We start from the raw sequence: 12299 nt of genomic DNA on the forward strand, positions 1-12299 counted from the left end.
CAACAAAGTCAAGGTATTGGAGTGGCCATCACAAAGCCCTGACCTCAAGCCTATAGAGCATTTGTGGGCAGAACTGAAAAAGCGTGTGGAGGAGTTAGAATTCATAATGAATTATTCCAGCCCAGTTGCAATTTAGATTTTGTCCACTAGATGGCAGCAGTGCATGTGCAACGCTTGAGACTGATCCAATGAAGCATTGCATTTCTGTTCAAAATGTTGTATCAAGACTGCCCAAATGCGCCTAGTTTGTGTATTAATAACTTTAAAACTGTGCACTCTCCTCAAACAATAGCATGGTATTATTTCACTGTAATAGCTACTCTAAATTGGACAGTGGAGTTAGAATAACAAGAATTTAAGCTTTCTGCCAATATCAGATATGTCTATGTCCTGGGAAATGTTCTTGTTACTTACAACCTCATGCTAATCGCATTAGCCTATGTTAGCTTAACTGTCCCTTGGATGGGACACTGGTGTCGAAGAAGGGGGCAGCATTTTCACTTTGGATGAATTGCGTGCCCATAGTGAACTGCATCCTACTCTGTCCTAGATGCTAATGTATGCATATTATTATTACTATTGGACAGAAAACACCCTGAAGTTTCTAAAACTGTTTGAATTATGTCTGTGAGTATAACAGAACTCATAGGGCAGGCAATCTTCCAAACAGGAAGTGGAAATTCTGAGGCTGGTCGATTTTTAAGTCATCGTCTGTCCACATCCAAACAAGATATGGATCTGTTCGCACTTCCTACGCCTTCCACTAGATGTCAACAGTCAGTAGAACGTGGAATGAAGCCTCTAGTGTGATGTTTGACAAAATGAGTCACTGGCCTGGCAGAATGCCATTTCCTGGTTGCGCAATTTTCTGTTGATATCGTCTGCGTTCCATGACTGTAGACAAAAATGAATGCTCCGGTTGGAACATTATTGGATATATATGAAAATAACATCCTGAAGATTGATTCTCTACTTAGTTTGACCAGTTTATTCGACCTGGAAAATAACTTTTTGAAGTTTTCGTCCGAGTTCGCCTGGACCAGCGCCAGCTTTTGGACATGTGAGCTAAACGTGCTAGCAAAAGCAGCTAATTGGACACTAGTAATGGACATTATGGAACAAAACAACAAATGATTGTGGAACTAGGACTCCTTGGACTGCATTCTGATGAAAGATCACCAAAGGTAAGGGAATATTTATGATGTAATTTCGTATTTCTGTTGACTCCAACATGGCGGAGAAATATTGTGTACCTCTGAGCGCTGTCTCAGATTATTGCATGGTATGCTTTTTTCGTAACGTTTAAAAAAATCGGACACAGCGGTTGCATTAAGAACCAGTGTATCTTTAATTTTATGTAAAACATGTATTTTTCGTCAAAGTTTATGACGGGCGGAGTGACGGGCGATTCCGGCAGCTCCTGACTGACAGGAGGCTCCGGCAGCTCCTGACTGGCGGGCGGCTCCGGCAGCTCAGGACAGACGGGCGACTCTGGCAACTCAGGACAGACGGGCGACAATGGCAGCTCAAGACAGACGGGTGATTCTGGCAGCTCAGGACGGACGGGCGACTCTGGCAGCTCAGGACAGACGGGTGACTCTGGCAGCTCAGGACAGACGGGCGACTCTGGCAGCTCAGGACAGACGGGCGACTCTGGCAGCTCAGGACAGACGGGAGACTCTGGCAGCTCAGGACAGACGGGAGCACCTGTAGGGAGGAGACGGAGAGACAGCCTGGTGCGGGGGGCTCTCTCCGGAGGGCTGGTGCTTGGAAGAGGCACCGGATAGACCGGACCGTGGAGGCGCACTGGAGGTCTCAAGCACCGAACCTTCCCAACCCTACCTGGCTGGATGCTCCCCGTAGCCAGGCCAGTGCGACAAGGTGGAATCGACCGCACTGGGCTGTGCTGGCGAACCGGGGACACCATGTGTAGGGCTGGTGCCATGTACCCCGGCCTGAGGAGACGCACTGGAGACCAGATGCGCTGAGCCGGCTTCATGGCACCTGGCTCGATGCCCACTCTATCCCGGCCGATACGAGGCACTGCTATGTAACGCACCGGGCTATGCCTACGCACCGGAGACACCGTGCGCCTCATGGCATAACACGGTGCCTTCCCGGTCCATCTCTCTCCACGGTAAGCACGGGGAGTTGGCTCAGGTCTCCTACCTGACTTAGCCACACTTCCCGTATGCCCCCCACCCAATACATTTTTGGGGCTGCCTCTCTACCCAGTCGCGCTGTCGTGCTGCCTCCTCATACCACCGCCTCTCAGCATTCGCTGCCTCCAGCTCTGCTTTGGGGCGGCGACATTCCCCAGCCTGTGCCCAGGGTCCCTTGCCGTCCAGAATCTCCTACAATGTCAATGAGTCTTGAGATTTCTGCCGCTGCCCATTAACACGCTGCTTGGTCCTTGCTTGGTGGGTGATTCTGTAACGGTCGTCGGAGGAAGAAGGTGAGGACCAAAGCGCAGCATGGTACTTGTTCATGTTATTTATTTCAACTGAACAATATCTAACAAAGAAACAAAAAGCACAACCGAAACAGCTCCGTCAGGTGCAACACACACTAAACAGAAAATATAATCGCCCACAACTCAAGGGTGAAAACAGGCTGCCTAAGTATGGTTCTCAATCAGGGACAACAATTTACAGCTGCCTCTGATTGAGAACCATACCAGACCAAACACAGAAATCCCAAATTATAGAAAAAAGAACAGACTGCCCACCCCAACTCCCGCCCTGACCATACTAAAACAAAGACAAAACAAAGGAACTAAGGTCAGAACGTGACACCATCACTCTCCTTCTTGGTCAAATAGCCCTTACACAGCCTGGAGGTGTGTTGGATTATTGTCCTGTTGAAAACAAGTGAAAATCCAACTAAGCGCAAGCCATGCTGGTTAAGTCTGCCTTGAATACTAAATAAATCACGGACAGTGCCACCAGCAAAGCACCCCTACACCATCACTTCTCCTCCTCCATGCTTCACGGTTGGAACCAAACATTCACCGTGGTTGGAACCAAAAATCTCATCAAACTAAAGGAAAGATTTCCACAGGTCTAATGTCCGTTGCTTGTGTTTCTTGGCCCAAGTAAGTCTCTTCTTTTTATTGGTGTCCTTTAGTAGTGGTTTCTTTGCAGCAATTCGACCATGAAGGCCTGATTCACATAGTCTCCTGTGAACAGTTGAATTTGAGATGTGTCTGCTACTTGAACTCTGTGAAGCATTTATTTGGGCTCCAATCTGAAGTACAGCTAACTGTAATTAATTTATCCTCTGCAGCAGAGGTAACTCTGGGTCTTCCTTTCCTGTGGTGGTCTTCATGAGAGCCAGTTTCACCATAGAGCTTGATGGGTTTTGCGACTGCACTTGAAGAAACTTTCAAACTTCTTGAAATGTTCAGAATTGACTGACCTTCATGTCTGAAAGTAATGATGGACTGTTGTTTCTCTTTACTTATTTGAGCTGTTTTTGCCATAATATGGACTTGGTCTTTTACCAAACAGGGATGTTTTCTGTATACCACCCTTGCCTTGTCATAACACTAATGATTGGCTCAAATGCATTAAGAAGGAAAGAAATTCAACAACAAGGCACACCTGTTCATTGAAATGTATTCCAGGTGACTACCTCATGAAGCTGTTTGAGAGAATGCCAAAAGTGTGCAAATCTGTTTTCAAGGCAAAGAATGGCTACTGAAGAATCTCAAATATAAAATATATGTTGATTTTTTAAACACTTTTTTGGTTACTACATTATTCCATATGTGTTATTTCATAGTTTATGTCTTCACTATTATTCTACTATGTAGAAAATAAAGAAACACTTGAATGAATAGGTGTGTCCAAACTTTTGACGGGTACAGTAAGTATTCAGACCCTTTGCAATGAGGCTCAAATTTGAGTTCAGGTGCATCCTGTTTCAATTGATCATCCTTAATGGTGGAGTTTTGGGCGGGGTGAGGAAAGGTGTGACTTTCAGGTTACAATAGGTATACAGCAGATCGCCGAATGTCCTCACTTTGATTATGCTGGACAGCATACTCTAGCACCATGATTAGGATCTCTATTAATTTAATTGAGCATTGAGAAGGAATGGAAAATCTACTGGAAACATTTCAAAAATACTGGTAGACTTGGGGATTTTGGTCACGGACAGTGCTATTCGCAAACACTATCATCAGATGCTTGTTTTACGCCGAACTTGAAAGCCCAGGAAAATGAACTGGTAGAGTCGACGGCAATACTGTAAAGTAGGCCTAATGATGCTGAAAATAATGCTTAAATCGACTGCTGGTCTTTACTGTATGCTGCACATGTTTACATTGTATTTCATTTCTAGCGAGACTATTCAAGCCATCAACTCACTGATGAATGAAGATGCTAAGCGATCGGCAATGGCAATCTGTAATCTGCTGGCATCATAGCACAACATCGCTCTAATCACAGTCAAAAGACATTTGAAGAAACTTGTGTGGACTTACGGAAAAGCTCGGTAAGTAATGTTTTATATATATATTATTATTTTTTAATTCTCAGAACCGTGTGTTCGCTTGTTTTGTACTGTTCTGTAGTTTCATCCCAATGATTTGTCTGACAAACAAAGAACTGTGTGTCCTGCAGGCCCAGGCATGGATCAAAGCTGGTGAGACATTCAATGACGTCATCTTCACAAACAAATCAACCATGGCCCTTGAACAATCAGGCAAGCCGAGTACCAAGCATCTGCTCAACTCCTGATTTAAACCGGATCGAACTTGTTTGACATCAACTGAAAACATTCATCCGTAACTCTGCCAAGCCGACAAGCAAAGATGAGCTGGTCAAGGCCAGAGAAATTGAAGACACAACAATGCCACAAATACATTGATCATCTCAGCAAGGTTTTACCTGTGGTAGTGGAGCTGGGTGGATGTGCGACTAAAATGTAGTTTAAATAAACATCTGCATTTGAATGTATTTTTTCTCGTTATTTTATTAACGAAAGCATTAAGATGGTGATGAGAAGAAATGCTGTACTGCTGTTTTGAGTTAGAAATGTAACACCAAATACATTGCAAGTTGAGGGATTTTCACAACAGTAACCGGGCTATAAAAAGTATATTGTCCTGCTAATAGGAAACATTTGCATGATGGGCTACAGTGCAACAGTACACTTGTGAAAAGCAAGTGTTTGAAAGCCTGTTTGTCAAAATGCCTCCAGTTGTCAATCACCACTGTAAATAAAAACACAGCATCTTGTTTACATTCTTTATTGTATCCATAATGTCAATTACTATTAGAGTTTGGGATTTACAAATGTGCGCTTTTCATTATTATTTACATTGTTTGGGTTCAAACGTGATGACTTTTTTTCTTTAAATGATTTGATGTAGGATGCTACATTTTTGACAATCTTACTTCTATTAGGCTGTTATTTTATATATAGGCTTGGAAGAAATAGACTCAAAATAAGCCCTCATTGTCTGTAAAGTCAAATTAAAATGAAGATTATTGCTGAAACGATTTGCTCGACTGGTGTAGGTTTTCTCCATCTGTTGGTGTCCAACACTTGCATAACAAGTTGGCTATATTTTCAGCACCAGCCACTGTTCACCACCTATTGATTGCGCTGCGGTTGCCACCAGTTGCTTTTTAAATCTAATCTTTAACTAGACAAGTCAGATAATAACATATTCTTATTTGCAATGACTACCTACCCCAGCCAAACCCAGATGTTTTGCACCACCCTATGGCACTCCCAATCACGGCCGGATGTGATACAGCCTGTATTACTGTAGTAATGCCTCTTGCACTGAGATGTAGTGCTATAGACTGCTGCACCACTAGGAAGCCATGAGCAATATATATACAGCCATGAGCCATGAGCAATATATATACAGTATATATATATACTAGGAAGCCATGAGCAATATATATACAGCCATGAGCCATGAGCAATATATATACAGTATATATATATTATTTCTTTTTTTTCAGAACATTAACCGTGTGTAGGTACAGTAGATGTGGTAAGGTAGATACAAATGATTTGTTGCTAGTTGGGAGGGGGGGTTCACACCTAGCTCAAATTGGGGAGGGGGGGTTCACACCTAGCTTGGATTAGTAAAGGTTGAATAGTCTATTGTTTAGCTAATAGCCCATACTAGAAACGTTGTTAGCATAATTCACAGCCTTTCCACTTGTTTTTAGCCACAATCAGCCCCAAACCCAATTAAGACATTTGGGTGGGTCGATAGCGTGCTGTACTTCGGGCTAGAATGTTGAGGGTTTGAAACCTGCTTCCTGCTTGTTTCATTACATTATTATGCCGGTCTCAGAGCAAATAGCCTGGATTGTTACTCCCATCTCGTTCCTCGCTCACTTCCACACGTCATTCTCCACCAGTGGCTCGCTTGTGGGAGTGCTGGCAAGATATGGCAGCATCTTCAGTTGTGCGTCAATAATTCAGTATAGCACGTTTGTATGAATGTCTGGTTATTCACAGGCAAATAGTAATATGCTCTAAACCACTCTGGAGACAAACAAACTTTTCTGCCCTGTTTTCAAGTCCTCAGATTAACACAGATGAAGGGAGTTAGATATGCATAGGAAGTGTAGTTGAAGTGTAGTTGAATTTTTTTTCTGTATATATGAATTACAAATCAGCCTTTACTTAAATCATGTTTAACAGTATACCACCCTGCATCCAACTGCTGGTTTGCTTCTGAAGCTAAGCCGGGTTGGTCCTGGTTGGTCCCTAGATGGGAGACCAGATGATGCTTAAAGTGGTGTTGGAGGGTCAGTAGGAGGCACTCTTTCCTCAGGTCTAAAAAATATCCCAATTCCCCAGGGCAGTGATTGGGGACACTTCCCTGTGTAGGGTGCTGTCTTTTAGATGGGATGTTAAATGGGTGTCCTGACTCTCTGTGGTCATTAAAGATCCCATGGCACTTATCGTAAGAGTAGGGGTGTTAACCCTGGTCTCCTGGCTGAATTCCCAAGCTGTCTCTCATACCATCATGGTCACCTAATCATCTCCAGCTTACAATTGGCTCATTCATCCCCATTCCTCTCCCCTGTAACTATTCCCCAGGTTGTCGACGTAAATGAGAATGTGTTCTCAGTCAATTTACCTGGTAAAATAAATAAAAAGAAATGTTTCTAGTCTTGCATAATCATTGATGTCGCAGGAGTTGTAAACACTGTTGAAGTGTATAACTGTAATACATATTGCACATGCAGACACAGCATCACTCACAGAATGGAATTTGATACCAGGTATTAGATATGACTGAAAAAAAACTTGCTAATAATTGATTTTTGTAAGTTAACTTTATGACAAAAAATATGCACAATCGTTTGTCTCTACATTAACATATTCCTCTCAATTGTACATTTTTTGCTCATTATGACATAACATTATACATTTGCTTCCAGAATAATGTTTTTTGTCAGACATCTTTGCTGAAGAAAGTCGCCAGTGGCTCAATTACTCAATACATGCACTCATATGCATTCACCTGTATTGTGTAGGCCTATGGCCTCTTGATTTACCCCGTTTTCAAGATATTTAGCATTTAGATTTGTAAACATAAAGTGGCATTTGTTTGATTTTAAAATTGAGGCCTTAATGCATACATGCCTTTCTCTGGGAAATGATGTCATCAACATTTTGAAATGTACTGACTATATATCTGTATTAAATATTGGCCATTGGCCTCCTTGAAACCCCAAAATTGGTATCAGTATCGGCCAGAAAAAAATACATATTGGTCGTTTTCTAGAATACACATAATTATTTAGGCCTACATGACATTTATGCCCTCTTCTGTTTTTCTACACTAAACCAATAGAAAAACAGTTTAGTGTAGAAAAACAGAAGAGGGCATAAATGATCTCAACTCCATCCCAATGGAGTACGTTTAGTGCTGACTGACCATTATCAGATCACAATTTTTTTTCCAGTTGAATTAGCATGGTTGTGGTTTCCTATTTCTCTCTCACCTAAAGATTTACAGACTCACTTTCTATGCATTTGACACGTTTGTCTGTTTCGCTTTGTATCAGCTTTACACAGACATGGCAAATCCTCCCAGAACTCTACAAGTGGTGTTGGGGAGCCAATAGGAGGCACTCTTTCCTCTTTCCTCTTTCCCCATTGCCCTGTGCAGGATGCCGTATTTCGGATGGGAGGTTAAAGGGTGTCCTGACTCTGTGGTTACTAAAGATCCCACTTATTGTAAGGGGGGGGGCTAAATTTCCAATCTGGCCCTCATAACATCATGGCCACCTAAACATCCCCCATCCACGCCCCTGTAACAATTCCTTATGTGTTCTCAGTCAACTTACCTGGTAAAATAATGGTTGTATATACATATATAAAACCATTAATTTACCAGTTCTTGGCACATTCCTCCTGACATAGCTGGTGTAACTGAGTCAGGTTTGTAGCCCTCCTTGCTCGCACACACTTTTCAGTTCTGCCCACATATTCTCTATAGGGTTGAGGTCAGGGCTTTGGAAGACCCATTTGTGACCAAGCTTTAACTTCCTGACTGATGTCTTGAGATGTTGCTTCAATATATCCACAGAATTGTCATTCCTCGTGATGCCATCTATTTTGTGAAGTGCACCAGTCCCTCCTGCAGCAAAGCACCCCTACAACATGATGCTGTTACCCGTGCTTTACGGTTGAGATCGTGTTCTTCGGCTTTCAAGCCTTCCCCTTTTTCCTCCAAACAGAATGATGGTCATTATGGCCAAACTGTTCTATTTTTGTTTCATCAGACCAGAGGACATTTCTCCAAAAAATACAATCTTTGTCCCCATGTGCAGTTGCAAACGGTAGACTGGCTTTTTTATGGCGGTTTTGGAGCAGTGGCTTCTTCCTTGCTGAGCGGCTTTTCAGGTTATGTCGATATAGGACTCGTTTTACTGTGGATATATATACTTTTGTACCTGTTTCCTCCAGCATCTTCACAAGGTCCTTTGCTGTTGTTCTGGGATTGATTTGCACTTTTCACACCAAATTACATTTAATCTCTTAGGAGACAGAACACGTCTCCTTCTCCTGCGTGGTCCCATGGTGTTTAAACATGCGTACTATTGTTCGTACAGATGAACGTGGTACCGTCAGGAGTTTGGAAATTGCTCCCAAGGATGAACCAGACTTGTGTAAAAAAATGTTTAGGTCTGATTTCTTTTGATTTTCCCATGAAGCAAAGAGGCACTGAGTTTGAACATAGGCCTTAAAATACATCCACAGTTACACCTCCAATTCACTCAAATTATGTCAATTAGCCTATCAGAAGCTTCTAAAGCCATGACATAATTTCCTGGAATATTCCAAGCTGTTTAAAGGCACAGTCAACTTAGTGTATGTAAACTTCTGACCCACTGAAATGATGATACAGTGAATTATAAGTTAAATAATCTGTCTGTAACAATTGTTGGAAAAATTACTTTTGTCATGCACAAAGTAGATGTCCTAACTGACTTGCCAAAACTCTAGTTTGTTTACAAGAAATTTGTGGAGTGGTTGAAAAACGAGTTTTAATTACTCCAACATAAGTGTATGTAAACTTCTGACATCAACTGTATATACCGTTCAAAAGGTTTAGGGTTAGGGTTCAAAAGTTAAGGCTCACAAGAAATTCCCTTGTTTTTGAAAGAACAGCAAAACAATTGGTCCATTATAATAACATTAAATTGAACAGAAATAGTGTAGTATTAATAGTTGTTCATGTTGTAAATGTTGTAAATGACTATTGTAGCTGGAACAAAAGATTTTTAATGGAATATCTACATAGGTGTACAGAGGCCCATTATCAGCAACCATCACTCCTGTGTTCCAATGGCAGTTTTTGTTAGCTAATCCAAGTTTATCATTTTAAAAAGGCTAATTGATCATTAGAAAACCCTTTTGCAAATATGTTAGCACCAATGAAAACTGTTGTTCTGATTAAAGAAGCAATAAAACCTGGCCTAGACTAGTTGAGTTTCTGGACCATCAGAATTTGTGGGTTCGATTACAGGCTCAAAATGGCCAGAAACAAATAACTTTCTTCTGAAACTCATCAGTCTATTCATGTTCTGAGAAATGAAGGCTATTCCATGTGAGAAATTGCCAAGAAACTGAAGATCTCGTACAAACAAAGCTGTGTACTACTTGTTCTGAGACTGGTGTTTTGCGGGTACTATTTAATGAAGATGCCAGTTGAGGACTTGTGAGACGTTTATCGAACTAGACACTCTATTGTACTTGCCCTTTTTCTATTCTGGTTAGAGCCAGTTTGATCAACACCACTCTAGCTCTGCCATCTTTCACTGCAGATGCGGAAGGGCCATATCGGCGTATGCGGTGGATTGAGACTCAGACCATGCAAAAAGTTATCTAGCTTAAACAGACGGATTTTGATGGGGGTAATATGTTCATTAGATTCCTGCGGGGCTGCAGACATTGTAGGCCAAGGGTTAAAAAGGCAGGTCTAATACAATTGCTGATTTGAAAAAGCTGTGATAGTGATGAGTGCAGTGAACTCCACTGAGGCAGGAGTTCAGATCTGGTCATTCTAATTGCCCCTCGATCTCTCTAGGAGTTTTGAAAACATAAGCATTATTTGAATCATTTTTTTAAAATGAGAAGACAACTGTTAAAGGACGCAGACAGATATGCGATATGTCAGGGCAGCTCTTTTTTTGTAAATAAGGGGGAGCTTACTCTGTGTTCTCCAAGCACTTGTTTTCCATGCACTTGTTATCCCCTCTTTATTGTGGAGTAACTACAAATGTTTTTGATTAATCCTCACTTGTCTCCTACACGACCATTAAACTCTTAACTGTTTTAAAGTCACCATTGGCTTCATGGGGAAATCCCTGAGCAGTTTCCTTCCTCTCCGGTAACTGAATTAGGAAGGACGCCTGCATCTTTGTAGTGACTGGGTGTATTGATACACCATCCAATGTGTAATTAATAATTTCACCATGCTGAAAGGGATATTTAATGTCAGCTTTTTTTATTCATCTACCAATAAGTAAAATCAAATTCTATTGGTCACATAGACGTGGTTAGCAGATGTTATTGCGGGTGTAGCGAAATGCTTGTGCTTCTAGCTCCGACAGCGCAGTAATATCTAACAAGTTATATCTAACAAATTACACAACATATACCCAACACACACACATCTAAGTAGGAATGAATTAAGACTATATACGCTACCGTTCAAAAGTTTGGGGTCACTTGTTTTGGAAAGAAAAGCAATTTTTTTGTCCATTAAAATAACATACATTTGATCAGAAATACAGTGTAGACATTGTTAATAGTGTAAATGACTGTTGTAGCTGGAAACGTAAGATTTTTTTATGGAATATCTACATTGGTGTACAGAGGCCCATTATCAGCAACCATCACTCCTATGTTCCAATGGCACGTTGTGTTAGCAAGTGCCAAGTTTATAATGTTAAAAGGCTAATTGATCATTAGAAAACCTGTTTAACAGTCCTTGAGATAGAAGCTGTTTTTCAGTCTCTCGGTCCCAGCTTCGATGCACCTGTACTGACCTCGGCTTCTGAGGCACCTGTACTGACCTCAGACTGGTCACGATGGCAAAACCCATCCGTAGAACGCGCTCCAGCAGGTGTATCTCACTGATCATCCCTAAAGCCAACACCTCATTTGGCCGCCTTTTGTTCCAGTACTCTGCTGCCTGTGACTGGAACGAATTGCAAAAATCGCTGAAGTTGGAGACTTTTATCTCCCTCACCAACTTCAAACATCAGCTATCTGAGCAGCTAACCGATAGCTGCAGCTGTACATAGTCTATTGGTAAATAGCCCACCCTTTTCACCTACCTCATCCCCATACTGTTTTTATTTATTTACTTTTCTGCTCTTCTGCACACCAATATCTCTACCTGTACATGACCATCTGATCATTTATCACTCCAGTGTTAATCTGCAAAATTGTAATTATTTGCCTACCTCCTCATGCCTTTTGCACACATTGTATATAGACCCCCCCTTTGTTTTCTACTGTGTTATTGACTTGTTAATTGTTTACTCCATGTGTAACTCTTTGTTGTATGCTCACACTGCTATGCTTTATCTTGGCCAGGTCGCAGTTGCAAATGAGAACTTGTTCTCAACTAGCCTACCTGGTTAAATAAAGGTGAAATAAAAAAATAAAATAAATAAAAGATGATTGTGGGGTGAACAGGCAGTGTCTCGGGTGGTTGATGTCCTTGATGATCTTTTTGGCCTTCCTGTGACTTCAGGTTCTGTAGGTGTCCTGGAGGGCAGGTAGTTTGCCACCGGTAA

Source organism: Oncorhynchus kisutch, linkage group LG15 (assembly GCF_002021735.2).
Source record: "Oncorhynchus kisutch isolate 150728-3 linkage group LG15, Okis_V2, whole genome shotgun sequence".
Lineage (NCBI taxonomy): Eukaryota > Metazoa > Chordata > Actinopteri > Salmoniformes > Salmonidae > Oncorhynchus > Oncorhynchus kisutch.